Source organism: Balaenoptera physalus (genome assembly GCF_965194825.1).
Source record: "Balaenoptera physalus genome assembly, chromosome: X".
Taxonomy (NCBI): domain Eukaryota; kingdom Metazoa; phylum Chordata; class Mammalia; order Artiodactyla; family Balaenopteridae; genus Balaenoptera; species Balaenoptera physalus.
Window position 1 is genome coordinate 129,872,235 of NC_138903.1, and position 16,262 is coordinate 129,888,496.

The 16,262-nt window shown below is 43.5% G+C and overlaps 1 long non-coding RNA gene across 1 annotated transcript in view; it reads left to right on the forward strand.

The window, feature by feature from the left end:
- Positions 1-2,034: 2,034 nt before the first annotated feature.
- LOC309652240 overlaps positions 2,035-16,262 on the forward strand; it is a 78,868-nt gene continuing 64,640 nt past the window's right edge. Inside the window, exon 1 of the long non-coding RNA XR_014258613.1 lies at positions 2,035-2,223. This is a non-coding gene — a long non-coding RNA (uncharacterized lncRNA). The remainder of the gene's footprint in view (positions 2,224-16,262) is intronic.

Here is a 16,262-nt window from a genome sequence, read left to right on the forward strand (position 1 = left end):
AGGTGCTGCCTCTAGTGCCTAATGACAATTCAATTAGACCAGCTGTCAGCCTCCAGTGGGAGCCAGTTGGATGTGGGTGTAAAGGGCTTTGAACAGCTGCCTCCACACCTAGGATACAGGCAGTTTCCTCAGTGAATTAAGAGCAGTAGCTGGTGTGGTTGGGGTGAGGTGGCCAGTGGAGGGATGAGGATGCCACTTTGTATCCACTGCCACCTAGGTGATGCCACGGTTGTGGGACAGAAGCAGGTCTGAAGTGAAGTCCATTAAATTGCTATCACACCTCAGCTTCTTCATCTGTAAAATGGGTCTAACAGTCCTTTCCCCGCCTGCCTTGCAGAGATGTTGGGTGGCTCTAGTGAGATAATGAACGCGAAAGTGATCTTTTGTCTGTCAAGTGGAGTCCACATGAAAAAAATGATGGTCATCCTACCATTTGCTGTCTTTCCTTTGTGAGTGTGCTTTCCATTGCATATGAGTTTTAGATTTAAGTTGTGCTCCCCTTAGCAATGCACAAGGCTCCGTGTAAAGCCATCTTTGCCCCTCTGCCCAATGCCTTCCAGCCCCTTCCAGTGGTGAAGATGCCCTCCTGTGGTTCTCGTCTTTGGAGTTCCACAGGCGGGGGAGGAGGGTTGTGTATTGGCAAACATTTCTGAAAAGACAAATAATTGCCTCTGGAAAGAGAATTCTTTTCCCTTCCAAAAATTCATATTTACTGGTTTAAATTGATGTGACTTTATTTTTTGGCTAGCGCTGTACAGTATTCCACTGAGCAGTAATTACTCCTTTGCTGTTGCAGGAGTTTGCCGAGAGAAGGGAACTAAATCTAAAAGAGTGAATCCATCTGGTACGTATGTTGGAGCTCTCTCTGAGGCCACTGACACTGAAATGTTAATGCTAGATTTTTATCTACTGGTATCATTTAGACATTGATATAATGGGAGCTAATGCCCTGGATTGCTGAATCAAAGGCTGAATTCCATTCCCTTACATGGCACTGGATGCCCTGCACAGTGGATTGATGACCTTGGCAGAGCGCAGTGGTGAAATAGACCTTGCATTCCAGACCTGCCATCTGATTGTCAGACTCTAGTTGCCCCGGCCCCGATCACGGGTAGGTGCTAAAGGTCACAGCCAGAAGACTCAGTGACGTCCAGTGCCTGAAGCATTAAGGACTGACCTTGGCAGGCCAGTAGTAATCCAGCCCACCCCCGCCGCTGCCCAGTAGATAACATCTGGAAGTAGTCTGATGACTCAAGTACTAAGTGCCCCTGGGAAGAGCCCCTGAGGCCTGTGGGCGCTAATTAGTCTGCAGTCACCCTTTTTACATTAGGGTGTGGGTGAAGCTGGGACAAGCTCCAGGAACCCACTGAAGGCTGTCCTGCTTTGTTGGGGCTCTGACATCCAGCCTAGGCTTTGCTAGGCCTTTTTCTGGGGTGCTGGGCTCTGTCTCGCTACCTGGCTGCCAGCTAGGGTCCAGTTCAAGTAAACTCTTGTGGGAACACGGTGCTTCTACCTGCCTGATGACTAGTACTGCCACTGCTGCCCAGCCTTTCCTAACCAGACTGCCATCTGAAATAGCCAGCTTGCATTTGTCGTAGTTTTTTGATCTTTGTAACTTGGAGGGCCAGTCAGCCCCCTTGGGGACAGCTCGGTGGCTCTCCAAGTTCTGCCTCCATTTGACCTGTGCTCGTTCTCCTTTTCCTGCTCTCCTGGCATTGAAATCTTTGGAGTCCCCACTATTGCTATGAAAGTTTTGCTGCAGAATATGGGCAATAGTCTATCTTATCCCATAGTCTGGTTATACATCCATGGGACACTCTGGACACCCCCCAGTTCACTTGGGGTGAGCCCACTCACAGTTCTTGCCTCCTCTCTCCAGGAAGCATTAACCGAAGAAGCCACAAGGGGATCTGCCAGCCTCCTATGAAATAAAATGCTATGCGATACCAAACAGCTAACTGTCCAGATTTATTAGCAAAATCTGGCTGCCCTAGCTTTTTGACAATTTTCTCTTTCCTCTGTGGTCCAGCGTGAAATAGACTCTCCAGGGTGAATTGTCATTGGGAGGAATTTGAAACTGCCGTATGTCACTGGTGCATGGCTGAAGAGAAGCCAACAAAAGGATTACCACCATTTCCCCCCGAAAAAACTATTAGGGAAGGTTATTGATTATTTTCCAAATACCTTCCACCTTCATCAGAGGACATTATGATCATTAAAGAGGTACTGTCATGTATCTTTTTAAAAATAGTTTTCTCTTTTTTGTTTTCTTAATAGTGACTGTGCCCAAGTCCCTCTTTACAGCCCAAAGGTGATGTTTTTTCTTTGCCCATAGAATTTCTGGCAAACGGACTCGAATTGCTATTGCTTCTGTCAGCTGGTGCCTGGGTTTACGTCAAGGTCTTTAGGAAGGCCAGACAAGTTCAGTTACACAAATCGTTGTTGACTGCTACCAACACGCTGCCCCTCTCTCCTATACTTCTTTCTCTACCCCTGCCTCCCGCCGCTTTCCATATAGGCTTGGAGGTGTCATTTTTCTTTCAGAACTCCAGGTTTTTGGTTAAAAATTACGCTACATGTACATGTTACCAAACTTTTTGGTGACGTCTGAAATCGAGTGGCATTTGATCTATACAGTAACCAGATCTCCATCCTATGTAGATTATCCACAGCCTATCTACTTTAAAAGTCCTTAAAGACATGTATTGTGCTTAAGCCCTCAAACCAATTCATGGGGGTAAGAGGGAACCGTTGTAGCATTTCTGCCTTGTGCATGTAGTGAATGTTGGTGTTTGGTCTTTTAGTTGACTCCTGGACTATCCTTCGCTGTTGTCATGGACCACCTGGACTTCTGGGCCACCTTTTGTGTTGAGGGGAGAGGGGAAGTTTTGTTTCCTCTTGTTCTGCATCTGTTTCAACACCATGAGCATCAGAGATCTATTAATTAAGAAAACTATGGCTCTGTTCTCCTGCCAGACTTCTGATTTCTCAGTGCCCAGGTGAGAAACAGAATCCTATCTGGAGTAGTCATTTGCTGCAAGCTCAGAACACATGGAGGGCCCAGGAACATACACTGCACCTTTTTTTTTTTGGAGTTGAAAGGCTTCCTCCTGTCTTCTGGCCACACTGAAGTAGTATTTTGAGAAGTGAGGTTTTCCTTTTTTTTTTTTCTCTTGAGATCTGAGGTCACTGTTTGTTTGTTAGTTTGTTTGTTTAGGCTCTTTAGCTCATATATGGGGTATGTAAGCCTTGATATCGGCTGTTCTGAAGCATCATGTGGAGTAGTATGCTTCAGTTGGTACATTTGTTACTTTAAGAAATCAGCGAATGGTTTGTGGTGCCTTTTAAGATTTGTTTAACACGTATTTATCGAGTACCTCTTATGGGCTACGTGCTATGCTGGGTGCCAGGAATGCACAGATGAGAAGGGCACAGTCCCTACTCTCAGGTTGTCTCATAGTCTAGTGGGAGAGAAAGACATACATCAACAAATGGCTGTAGCACTCTGAGTGGGGTAGAAAATTCCTGGTCAAGGCACTGGCATGAGCAGAGGTTGACAGCAGAGAAATACATGGGTTGTTCGCCGAGCCACAAGTAATCTAGCGTAGTGGAATGAGGTGTGGATGTTGGCAGGAAGCTACTGGAGAAAAGACTGGAAGGTAGATTTGGGTCAGATTTTGAAGAGTTGAGATTTTTAGCGTTCAGAACATGTTAGACTCCCCTGAACTCAAGATGTTGGATCAAAGTAACAAGTTTGTCGACATTCTTAGAACTTTTGTTTAGTTTAGCAGGAGGTGGAAGAGAAAGCTATTAACGCTGAAAAACTGGTCCTAAGCCCTAGGGACCATGTGAGTCAGAGGTTAGAGCATCCAGTATGGCTTGGAGCTACAGCTCTGCATCAGTCAGAGATGTATGTGATGTATCTTTAGTTTAGGGAGGGGAGAGAAGATTTGGTCTTGGAAGAAGGATTGGGAAGGAAGGATAGTAGAGCTGGATACTTTTGCACCTACTCCCCAGTCAGAAATTTATAGTTTGATTTCATTATCATCTTGAAATATTGTCATGTCCCAGAACATATGGAAGTCCATACTTAAAAGTCAGTGTGAACATCTCACATCCAATTCAGGTATAAAGGACCAATTTGGTTCATTTATGTGATTCCAGTTCACAAGCAGCCATGACATGATCAAATGACTAGGCTTGCAAGAGCAGCCAAAGATGGAGCCATTTAGGAATGCATTGGGCATGATAGGAGCTGTTGTTGACAGTACACCCTGATCCAGGCATATATAACTTACTCTCTGGTCCAAAGCTACAAGTACTATCCCTGTTCCCAACACACCATCTTCCAAATGGGTGCCATGTTATAACAGGCAGTATGGTTGGATTGATGTGGCAGTACACATAGAAACACAGCTTTCACTAGAGGTTTCTCTCTCCTGATGTTTTGGATGAGTTGGATATTTTGGGTGAGTCTCCTGACTCTTCTGGATGATGAAATGGCCTTCACCATGAGCCATCATTCATCTTGCTTCATCTCTGTGTTACTTTGCTGTGAGATGCACAGGTCTTTCCTAGGCTGCGCTGCCTTATTCACTATTGGAGTGTAAGAGGTATTGCTCCTTTACAGAAGCACAGTACAAATTCCTCTAAACATGAGCAGGGAAACTCTCTGAGGAAGAAATATCTCTAGGACGAGGTATCAGGGTCCACTTGGGCAGGTGTCCTATTGTGACAGAGATGCTCCTAGGGAGCCCTTTTCCCCTCAGCCCTTGGAGAAACGTGTACTTTCATGATGATTTTATAATACAATCTCCAAGTCCTTCTGACGACTTATTCTAAGTATCCCTGATTACTTAGAATCAAAACTCTTCATTCATCCATATCTACTGTTTTTATCATTGCTTCTTTTGGAATTATGATCCTGGGCGTAAAAGTCCTACAAAATATCTAGAGTCAGTGTTCAACCTAGAGGGACCTGTCTTAAGGATCTCATGGTAATTGAGTTTCTCTATTAAAAACAATGTAGGCTAGACCCTGTTTTCTTCGTTAGGAATTCTAAGCACTGGAGAGGAAATTCACATACAACCCTGCTGCTACCAGTATCTTGTTCCTTGTACTGGATCCCCACTCGAATATGCATATATAGAATGGTTTAAAATTATTGTTATCAAGGTAATAGTACAAATATTTTTTTTAAAAAATCAGGCTTGTAACAACACAGACAGCAAAAACAATCAGGCCAGCACTGCTCCCTCTTAAGCCTGCTCCTTTGGAGCAACCACTTTTTAACCGTTTTAGTTATTGCCTGTGGTATTTACCTTCATATTTTATATGTTTTTACTGCGATTACTTGATTCATTATTTTAGATGTTGTTTGTTGACTTCCTGTAATGGTAGATGAGAATCTAGTTGTCTCGTAGTCATGCTTGGCTAGTTTATGCTGCAAACAAACCACTCCTAATTACTGGTGGCTTTATACAACAAAAGCTTATTTCTTGCTCCTGCTACATGTTCACCCTAGGTGGTTAGGGAACCTCTGGCTTACGCTGGTCCTCTAGGCTGATGGAGTCTCCATCACAACACCTGATTCCATGATCTCTGCAAATAACAGGGTGACTACATACCGGCTCTCAAAGCTTCTGCCCAGTTATGTCACAAGTCAGTTTCCCTCATGTTTTATTGATTGAAGGAAACCATAGGGCCACAGTTAATTTTAAAGAAGGCCAGAAAGGGCAGTCCTACCACATGCCTGGAAGGAGATGCCCTGGAATATTTGTGAACAGCCCTAACGACTGCTCCAGAATCCCTCCATCTCCCCTCCCCTATTGCCCTAATATAAGTAAATCGCATATTTCTTCAAAATCGGTATTCAATGTTTATATTATTATAGCTTTGTAAATATTGTCCACTGGTAAGCCAATGCATTAAGCTTACCTGTCCTTTTTTAAATAATATTTTATTTTCCCTAGGGTCAATAATTGCTTAATTTTTATTTGCCTAGTTTTCTTTGTATTTATTCCTTAGTTTCTCTACAACATCCATCAGATTTGTCAAATGGTTCTCAGTATTATTTTCTAAATACTAAAAACTATCAGATAATATATCAATTTTAATGTTTCCTGGAGTGTTCCAGCCTCCTGCTTCAGTCTGGGCTAGTTGCTCTCTAGGCTTGCTGCACAGGTATCATCCTAGGACTTTCTGTCACCAGTTTCATGTGTTTGAGTCCTCGTTTTCTGGGTCCAAAGTCTCCCTCTGTTTTGGTTTACTCACTTGTTTTGTTGAGGCACATGCTCTAGTAGATTCCTAAGTAAAGGCGTATGGGAAGTGTATTAGTCAGCTTTTTACTGACTAATGGTTATGCTGTGGTGGTAAATTATTCTAAAACCTCAATGGTTTACACAACAAGTTCTTTCTTACTCATGTCTTCTGTTCTTCATGGGTCAGCCGCAGCTCTCTCTTGGTATTTTTCATTCTTGGACCCAGGCTGAGGAAGAAGCCCCTTTCTGGGAAAAGCAGTTCTCACAGCAGAAGAAAAAGAGCACTGAGAAAACCAGTGATGACTCTCAGTGCTGCTGCTCAGAATTGGCACGTGTCACTTCTGTTCACATTTCATTGGCCAAAGCAAATCTTATGGCCAAGCCAGGTGTCAATGAGCATGGAAATATAATTCTCCTAAAGGCAAAATTATATAATTCATCATATGAAGTAGATAGTTTAGCTACATATAAAATTATAGGTTGATTTTTTCCCCCAGAATTTTGAAGACATTGTCTCCTAGTTTTCAATGTTGTTATTTAAAAGTCTGCTGCCAGTCTGTCTCCTAATCTTCTGTATAGGATTTTTTTTTTTTATACAGCTCTAGAAGCTTTTAGGATTTTCTTTTAACCCATATTATTCAGAAATTTTATGATGATGTGAGTTGGTGTAGATCTTTATGCATTCATCTTTTCTGGCCCTTCCTTTTGCCCTTTCAATGTGGAAATTCATGTCCTTAGTATCTGAGAAATTTTCCTGTATTATTACTTTAATAATTTTCTCCCCTCTTTCTTCTTTCTGAAATTTCAATTATTTGGATGTTAGACCTCCGTGATTATTCCTCTACTTTTCTTATCTTTTTCTCTCTTGGTCTTTATTATGTTCTACTTTTGTAGAGATTTCCCTATTTTAATCTTCCTACTCTTTTTTTCATTTTGATTATCATATGTTCAATATCCATCAATGCCTTGTTTTCTATCTCTTTCTCATAGCGTCCTTTCATGCTTTATATATATATATATATATATATGAAATACATAAAAATACACATTTGTATATATAAATATATATAAATACATATAAACTTTTCTTCTATTCTCTCATTTTAGAGGCTCTCCTCAAATGTCTTGTGATCCTTGGCTGTCAATTCATATTTAAGAGTTGAGCCCTCAAAAGCTGAGTGGAAGTGTTGGATGGAAAGGCAGAGCTTGCCAACTAGTGGCTTCACTGTAGAGTGATTGGGCAGCGACTGCCTCTTTGTGGGAGGACATCCAAATGTCAGTATACAGGGGAATTTCCTCTAGTGACCTTTACTTATTCAAGGATAGAATCCTTTAGCCTGCCTGCACGTATTTTGGGATTGGGGGTAGGCTGGCTGGGTTCCTGCCATTCCATATATAGACTTTCACTTAATCCCTCCATTTTCTGTCATGTGCCTCATCCCACCCTCTACTATACCCAGTGTTCCTAGTTCCCCGAGTGTGTCTGATCCAGTGTCTTCAGAGACTACAGCTTTTGTTTCCCGGGCACAAAAAGGGTGGATGGAACAGTTGCCTGGCTAGCTGCATGGGATGAAGGAAATGTGGAAACCTACTCCTCCACGTACATATTTTCAATTCCTGTTTTCCTGTATCTTACCCCTAACGTCTGTGGTACCTGGTATTTTTAAGTCCTAAGTCTTCCCAGAATTCTCTTGGGGCTAACTGGCTCACTTTTCTTTGGCATTTCCTTCACTCTTCTAAACTGATACACACTCCTCCACTGACTTCCCATCTTCAAAAAATGTGTTGACAGTTCTCATCCACTAAGGTCTCCTTTCCTGTTTTCTTAGTTTGTGTGGACTTGTACACCTCTCTCTCTTCTCTTTTCTCTCTCTCTCATTGTTTTGTTTTAATTTCTTTACTGTTGTTTTAATGGGGCTTCGAGAGAGAGAGAGAGAGAGAGAGATAATCACATGTGGTCAATCTGCCATGTTTAACGAGAAGTCAAGCTGTGGTTGAAATGTAGTTTTCTTTACCTCATGCTGAACTAAACATGGCCTTAAAATATACCCTTGATCTTCTAAATAAAAATGGCATTATACTTGGATAGGTGACATGCTTTCACTGCCAGATTTCAAAGACAAACTTGAATTTTGATGGGAATTAAAATGTATTTAGCACTTTCTGACACTGAACATGGTAAATAAGTAAACAAATGAATCGATAAATAAAAAGGAAAGTTGCTATAATGTATAGTCTCAGTTTAACACTTCAGATCCCCTTTTTACCCTTATCTCCCGTGCTCTGGGCCCCTGGAAATGGACTTCTATGGACTGTATCACCCAGGCTTCCTTGACCTTTGGCTTCCAGTGGATTTGGCCAATGGGAAGTATCAGTGGGGGAGGGAGGAGGATTAGAGAGTTGGGAGGAAAGAGAGGTCTGGATATTTATTTCTCCAGCTCCCTCTCTGCCAGGTCACATTTGGCAATGATGGTGTTCCTCTATTTTGTGCCACACCTTCTGTTGGGTTGTCCCTTTCCAACAGCCTCAGTTTTTACCAGATTCTGTTCTCCTTCCCGCTTCAGGACTAGGATGGTAACAGCTTTTCCCTGCTGCTGGTTCGGGCCTGCTGCACAATCCCTTGGTCCCCTTTGCCCTGCCCACACCTTCAGTTATACTTTTTGAATGTGTCCTCTGATTGCTGCCAGGACCCTGGCTGACACAAATGCTATAGTAGACCTATCTCGTCATAGTCCAGGTACTTGTGGACAAAGTACTTCACTTGATGGGTCACAGTTTCTGTATCTGAAAAAGTGCTGATGCGGCGAAAGGTGGTCTGGTCTCTTGCCTGAGAGCCCCTTCCAGTGCTGACATCTGCACTTCTGTATGATGCAGTGGTGGTCCATAGCCAGCTTGAGCTCCAGTTCTCTCTTCTGACTTTGTGGACCACTGTGGATAACCCTGAGTGATAGATGATCACGAAACATTTTCTTTCTTCCTTTGTGAGGCAGTTTGCTGGAGTAAAAACAATACAGACTTTTGGAGTCAAACCAGGGTTCAAATTCAGGCTGTTACTTTCTTGTTGAATGACCTTGTGTGCGTTACTAAACGTCTCTAAGTCTCGGGTTCTTCATCTTAAGATGAGGGTGTATGATGAACACTGTTGGTTACCTGTCCAATAGCCATTTTCTTCTTCTCTGTTATAAGAATGCTGGTTTCCATAAGGTATGGAGTGGAACTTTTAGTTGGGTGTTGTGATACCTGCAGCTTGTGGTAGACACTACTAGTGTTTACTAACATCTGCTTCTTCCCTTCTGGGAGTGTGAAAGACTAACTTCCAAGTCCTCTCGTAGTTAGGTGGGACTGTGTGAGCACCTTCCCTGCTTAATTAAGGCTTTGCTGCCATTTCAATATCTTCTTTACCTTGTATTCAGAAATGTCCTTTGAAATCCACATACTTAATGACTATGAGGGAAAACGACCTGTGTCACTTCTCGGCTGAAGCAGAGAAGAGCACGTGTGCCATCTCTGTGTGCTCTCTTCTCCCTGCTGTGGCAGCTGGTGGCACTACTTGTGGCAGAGCCTTCCTCAGTCAGAGTCCCTAAGTGACCATGAAGAGCATAGAGCCTCTCCAGCTTGCAATGAACGTGTAGCATTAGTGAGAACGAACTGTTGTAATGTTAAGCCAGTGGAGTTTTGAGGTTAATTTGTCAGTTAATGGACAGCTGAAAGCCTCCCTATGGGCATAGGACATTATCTTCCTTGAAGGGTTGTATGAATTAGACTTTCTGGATTTGGTTCCTAGCTCTGTTATTTATTAACTTCTGTGACCTTGGTCAAGTTACTTAAACTTTCTGTGCCTTGGTTTCCTCATCTGTAGCACAAGGTTAAGAATATCTCCTCCCGTGTGGAGTTGGTGTGAGTATTGAAGAAATTAATATACATGGAGCACTTAGAACAGGGCCTGGCAGGCAGTACGTGCTATGTAGTGTTTGCTGTCAGAAAGTATATATTTCAGCGTGTCCAGCACAGCATGTGGCCCTCATCAACAACTGTCGCTGGTACCTTTATTGCTGTCGTAAGCATTAGAATGATCCATGTAAAGTCTTGGCACATAGTGGCCATTTTAATATGCAGTCCCTATTATTTGGTGATTGTGCTTTTGTGCTTACATTTGAATATATGCTCCTCATCTGTTAGGTCTCTTAGAATGAGATAAGCATTGCTCTCTAAGACTTCCTTTACAACATAGGAGTCATTAAGTGTGTGGATTTCAAAGGACATTTCCGAATACAAAGTAAAGAAGATATTGAAATGGCAGCAGAGCCTTAATTAAGCGGGGAAGGTACTCACCAGAAGTGGCACTATCCATAAGGTTGAAGGCAAAGTGACCCACAGAGAATCTACACTCATGAGAATCTGCTCTTGGATAATGAACATTTGACTGCGTTTGTCACTTCCAGTCCGTAAATACTGTCTGTCCATGCTCTTTGTTTTGCAGATGAGGGAACTTACGCCCAGGAGAGGGGAAGGGGCTGGTCTGGAAAAACAGAGTCAGTCAATAGCATAGGCAGGACTAGAGCCCAGGTTTCTTGACTCTGAGTTCACTGGTAGGTAGAAAAAGCCAGGTTTGATCTTTTAACATGTGTGCCATTTGGAAACTAACGCTGAGCAGGCAAAACTCTGGACTTGATGAGAAAATTAAAATAAGGCTGCTTTCTAGTCTGCCCTTTGCACAGCTCCTCATCTGTTTTGTTGGTGCCGGATAGCTCATGCCTTTGACTACATCAGAAGAAGCTTAATATTCTCTTTTTTTTTTAAATTTTTATTTATTTATTTATTTATTTATGGCCGTGCTGGGTCTTCGTTTCTGTGCGAGGGCTTTCTCTAGTTGCGGCAAGTGGGGGCCACTCTTCATCGCGGTGCGCGGGCCTCTCATTATCGTGGCCTCTCTTGTTGCGGAGCACAGGCTCCAGACGCGCAGGCTCAGCAATTGTGGCTCACGGGCCTAGTCGCTCCGCGGCATGTGGGATCCTCCCAGACCAGGGCTCGAACCCGTGTCCCCTGCATTGGCAGGCAGATTCTCAACCACTGCGTCACCAGGGAAGCCCCAATATTCTCTCTTAATGTGTTGTCATTGGCTGTAAGAGCGTCCTGTCCATTCTGGCTTTGGGGTGGTCTGCCCAGAATCACCACAGGCTTTGCTTCTCAGCCAACTAGAGGAAGGCAGAAATGAAAGCGGCCTGCCAGTGTGTTTTCTTTGTGTGCCTCTCCTTGGACACAAACACAGGAGGGGGGTTTCTGTGGAGCAGCTAGTCTCCCCCCCCCCATTTCGGATTTTGCTGAAGCAGGTAGTTGAACTCTTTAAGGAAGTCTGGGTTTTCTCTGTCTCGGGAAATTACTGATAACATCAGAGCCAGAAAGAGGTGAGTAAAATGGGCAAGAAAATTCATAAAAGTCACGCCAAGATTCAGATTTATAACCCCACCCAGTTCTCCCCCAGCAGTCCTTTCAGCTGTGACTTGCTTCCCAGGAAGCAGAAAACAATAGTCTACTGATTGAATTTCAGGCTAAACTTCAGGCAATTAAAAGTAAGGGAAGTAAAACCTAGTTACATTTAGAATCAAAGTCCAGATATCTCCAGTGGGAGGCATAGTCTGTGTGTATACTTTGCAAGGTGGGCCTAGTTCTGAAGCCAAACTTGGAAATGTGTTCGTTTTGGTAATTAATCTCTTGCTCCAAGTTTCTAGCTTGTCTTTTTGGAGTTAATCACTTCCAGGAAAGTGCAAAGGTCTTATAAGTGAAGAGAAGGAAAAGCATATTAATTGTAACTGGACTAGGTCCGTATTATGAGAACTGGAAAAACCTGAGATCTGGGGATAAAGGGAAAGCCACTGGACAGCTGGATTTTAAGGTAGGGAACATGGGATAAAGTCTCCGTTGTTACTTCCTGATCGCCCCTGCCACCCCAGGAGAATTTAACTGTCTATTTTGCTTAGCTTCCCAGAGTAGGTGCCATATTATTTAGAAAAGTATACTCATTTATCTGAAGTTCTCTAAACGCATAACAACTGCCACTTGTAAGTCATTTTTATCTTTCTCTGGTATCCCTTTCTCTTATTCTTCTCTCTAGCACTCATTCCTTTGGTCAACGAATATGTACCAGAGGGCTAGAGGTCGACTATGTGCCAGACGCAGTGCCAGCACCATGGATATCATGGTGACTGAGACAGTGTCCCTCTTGTGTATTGCTATGCAATAAACCAACCTCAAAACTTAGTGGCTCGATGCAACAACCATTTTACAATATTCCATAATTCAGGAATTCATTCAGGGCTCAGCTGGGTGACTCTTGTCATTGACAGAGCTCACTCAACAGTATTTAGCTGGAAGATGGGCTGGTCTCGTGAGCCCGTCACCACAGCTTTACTCATATGTCTGGTGCCTTGGCGGATGGCTGGAAGGCTAGGCTCAGCTGGTCCTGCCAGCCAGAGCACCTACACCCAGCATGGGGTCTCAGTGCGATTGGTGTTCTCACGTGGAAGCTCTGGGCTCTAAGAGCAAGTGTTCTAGTGATCCAGGTGGAAGATTCATGGCTTTTTATGACCCAGCCTCTGATGTCCCAGAAAGTCATTTCCACCGTGTTCTCTTGGTCAAGTAAGACACTAAGGGCCAACCCAGATTCAAGGGGAGGTGATTACATTCCACTTCTCAATGAAAGAAATAGCAATGACTTGGCAGATATCTTTAACACCACAGACAGAGCTGCTCTCCTTGAGAAGATTATATGCCATTGGAGCAGGAAGCAAACTGGTCAACAAACAATCCAGGCCACCTTGAAGAAATGACTAGAAAGCCTGTTGAGTTGTATAGGACTGCCATTTCATGACTAAGCGGCAGAGAGCCTAGGGTTGTTCCCCTGTGTTCTCCTGGAGAGTTCCTGTGACGCCCCCTACCCCTTGCTCAGTGTTCCATATTGCACCAGAAAAACCAGCCAACTCTGCTGGCTAGCACATGCTCACAGGGCGTGGTGCACAGCCTCGTGTCCACCGCAGCGGCCTCCAGCATTCTGATTGGCTAAAATCCAATTGTTTGACTGAGATGAGGGTTTGCTAAGTGATTACTAATTATTAGGCTTGTTCAGTCAGAATACTGGCATTGCTATTCCATCCACTGGGACAGTTCCCCCTCTTCTTTATTTTGCTAACTTCTACTTACTCTTCAGAATTCAGTGTGAGGAGCCCCTCCTTCCTGGAAAACTTTTCTTGACCGTCCTTACCCCAGTTGGATTTAGATGTCTTCCTCTGATCTCCCTTAGCCACCCCTACCCCTGGCTTATCTCCATCATTATTATACTTATCATATTTTACTGTAATCTTTGATTTTCCAACTGCCTTCCCGCTCTCAGATACATGTCTCTCCCGACATACATGGCTCTCCCAGGTGAAGGCAGATATTGAAAGAATCATTCCAAATGCACTGAGTGTTCCAAAAATGCCCAACTCTGAGCCACACAGGTGGTGGTAGGGACTGTGCCATTGTCCCTGTTGTTGGCATGGTGCCTAGTATATAATAGCACCTCCATAAATGTTTAGTAAGTACATGAATGAATGGTGGTGGTGTATTAGTTGAACATGTGGATAAACTTACGTCACCAGAATGTCATTTTTTTTTATTGTTAGAGCCCTCCCTAAGACTTTACCAAGCCAGGCCATGATCCTGTTCCATAAGGAACAATGGGGGCAGAGCCAACATCTGGGCCCAGTCCAACCCCTTTCTTGCCAGCCAGATTATGCTTGCCTCTGTTTATCCCTGAGTCAGTCTGATGTCTGGAGCTGCAAGATGGTACCTCTCACATCAAGGTTTGGTCTTCTCCCTTGTTAACCTTTGACTTCAGCTATCATGACCCTCTTGATGGATGAATTTCAGTATCTTGCTGCCTATGTCCCGTCCTTTGGAATAATTTTTGGCAGCCCTTGACTGGGGACCATGTCCTAGACCTGTCCTGAGCAGACACGCCTTGCCCTCTACCACCTTCTGGTGGACCTAGCTGACAGCTCTATTGATTGGTTCTGGTAGATTCTCCTTCCAGTATTGGCTTTTCCTGCACAGAATGTGATTTCTAGATCCTGGTTTCTTAGAACAAAAAAGGCATAGTCTTTGGAATCAGACATAATTGGCTTTGAAGGGACTCTTCTACTTGCTAGTTTTATCTCTCTGAGCGTAATTTTCTCAGCTGTAAAAATGGGGGTAATAATCACAACTTGGTAGAGTGTTTTAACTATAGTGCCTGCCATGTAATTGCTAAGAAAAAGGCAGTTCCCTCACATGTTCCATAATGGTGTATTGACTTTTGTATTCAAAGCAGACATTGATGCCTTTCCCTTCAGTACATCATTTTCTTTTAGGGTGTTTTTGTAGATGGTGATGGTGATTTCCTTCTAGGGCTGGCCTTGACCACACCATTACCAGAGCTTCTGGACTCTGGTCACATGGCATGTATTGTATCTGTCACTAAGATGGGATTGAGTCAACATATAGGGCATAAGTAGCCATCATTGTTTAAGTGACCATTGTCGCAATAGATTTTTAGAAAATTTTATCAGACCTTTTTCAAGAGCATATGCAAGAACATAATGTACACTGAAGAACCCAATTATCAAAGCAGTCTGTAGTACGGTTTTCCAGAGAAACAGAATCAATAGGAGAAGTTCCACAATCTGCCACGTTCAGGCTGGAGACCTGGATAAAGCCGGAGGTGTAGTTTGAAGGCCTGAGAACCAGAAAGCCAATGGTGTAGATTTCAGTCCGAGTCTGAATGCCTGAGAACCAGGAGAACCAAAGGCAGGAGAAGACTGATGCCCCAGCTCAATCAGTCAGGCAGAGATTGAATTCAACCTCCCTCTGCCTTTTTGTTCTATTCAGGCCCTCATTGGCTTGGATGATGTCCACCCACATTGGGGAGGGCTGTCTTCTTTACTCAGTCTACCCATTCAAATGCTAATACCTTCCAAAAACACGCTCACAGATACACCCAGAAATCATGTTTAATCAGATATCTGGTCATCTGATAGCCCAGTCAATTTGACACATAAAATTAACCATCACACGGCCAGGAAACTCCATTTGCTCCCTCCCTCATGTTCTGCCCAGCAAGGTATTTTCAGCTAGACCTGTAGGCATCTAGATCAGGCTTGCTCGGAATTAATTTGCAGCAAGGTAGGAAGGGAATAAATACAGGTACCTGCAGTTTGGGCAGCACTGCCCTTAGGGTCAGGGTCAAGGGCAGGGGCCTTGACTTGTTCTCTGGCCTGCCTTGTTTGCTTAGGTAGGACAGCCTTGCTGGTTTATCTGGCCTGTGAGTATCTTGTGCTGTTCCTTCAACATTTTCACTATTCACAGTCGCTGACGTCTATCCTTATTATATGCTTTTTTGTTGTAAAAGAAAACACATGATAAAAATGCAAATAAAATAAGCATATTAAGTGAAATGTAAGTCCCCTTCTCCTAGTGATCCTATGTCCCCTAGTTCCCTCCTCCAGAGGCAACTGGTACAGCCACCTTCTTGGGGTTCCCTCCAGAGTGAGTCTTACACACATAAGCATAAATGTAGATATTTGCAAGGTCTTGGGGCTTATCATCTGACTCTGCTCACCAGTTTGCGTCCTTTTGCTTTCTGTTCATTTCTCTGGAATCATCTCTCTCTGCTACGCTGTTGTGGCTTCATCATTCTCTACTTCTCACCTGCTCTCAACCTGCTGCCCTGACCTAGTAAGACCCTTATCTGGAACAGGAAGAAGTAGAATTCATCGTTTAGAAAGAGAAAAGCATTTCTAGTTTCTATTTCCATTCTGTGTTGTCTAACCCTGCAAAATTAAATTACGCCTGTTCATCTGCCACTGACTCACTGCATTCCATGAGCAAGCCATTTGCATTTTTCTTCACAACAACATCTTTCTCCTCAGGATGCTCTGGCAACTAATGTTTTAAAATTCTCAGAAAAAGTCATAATAATAAAGCCTT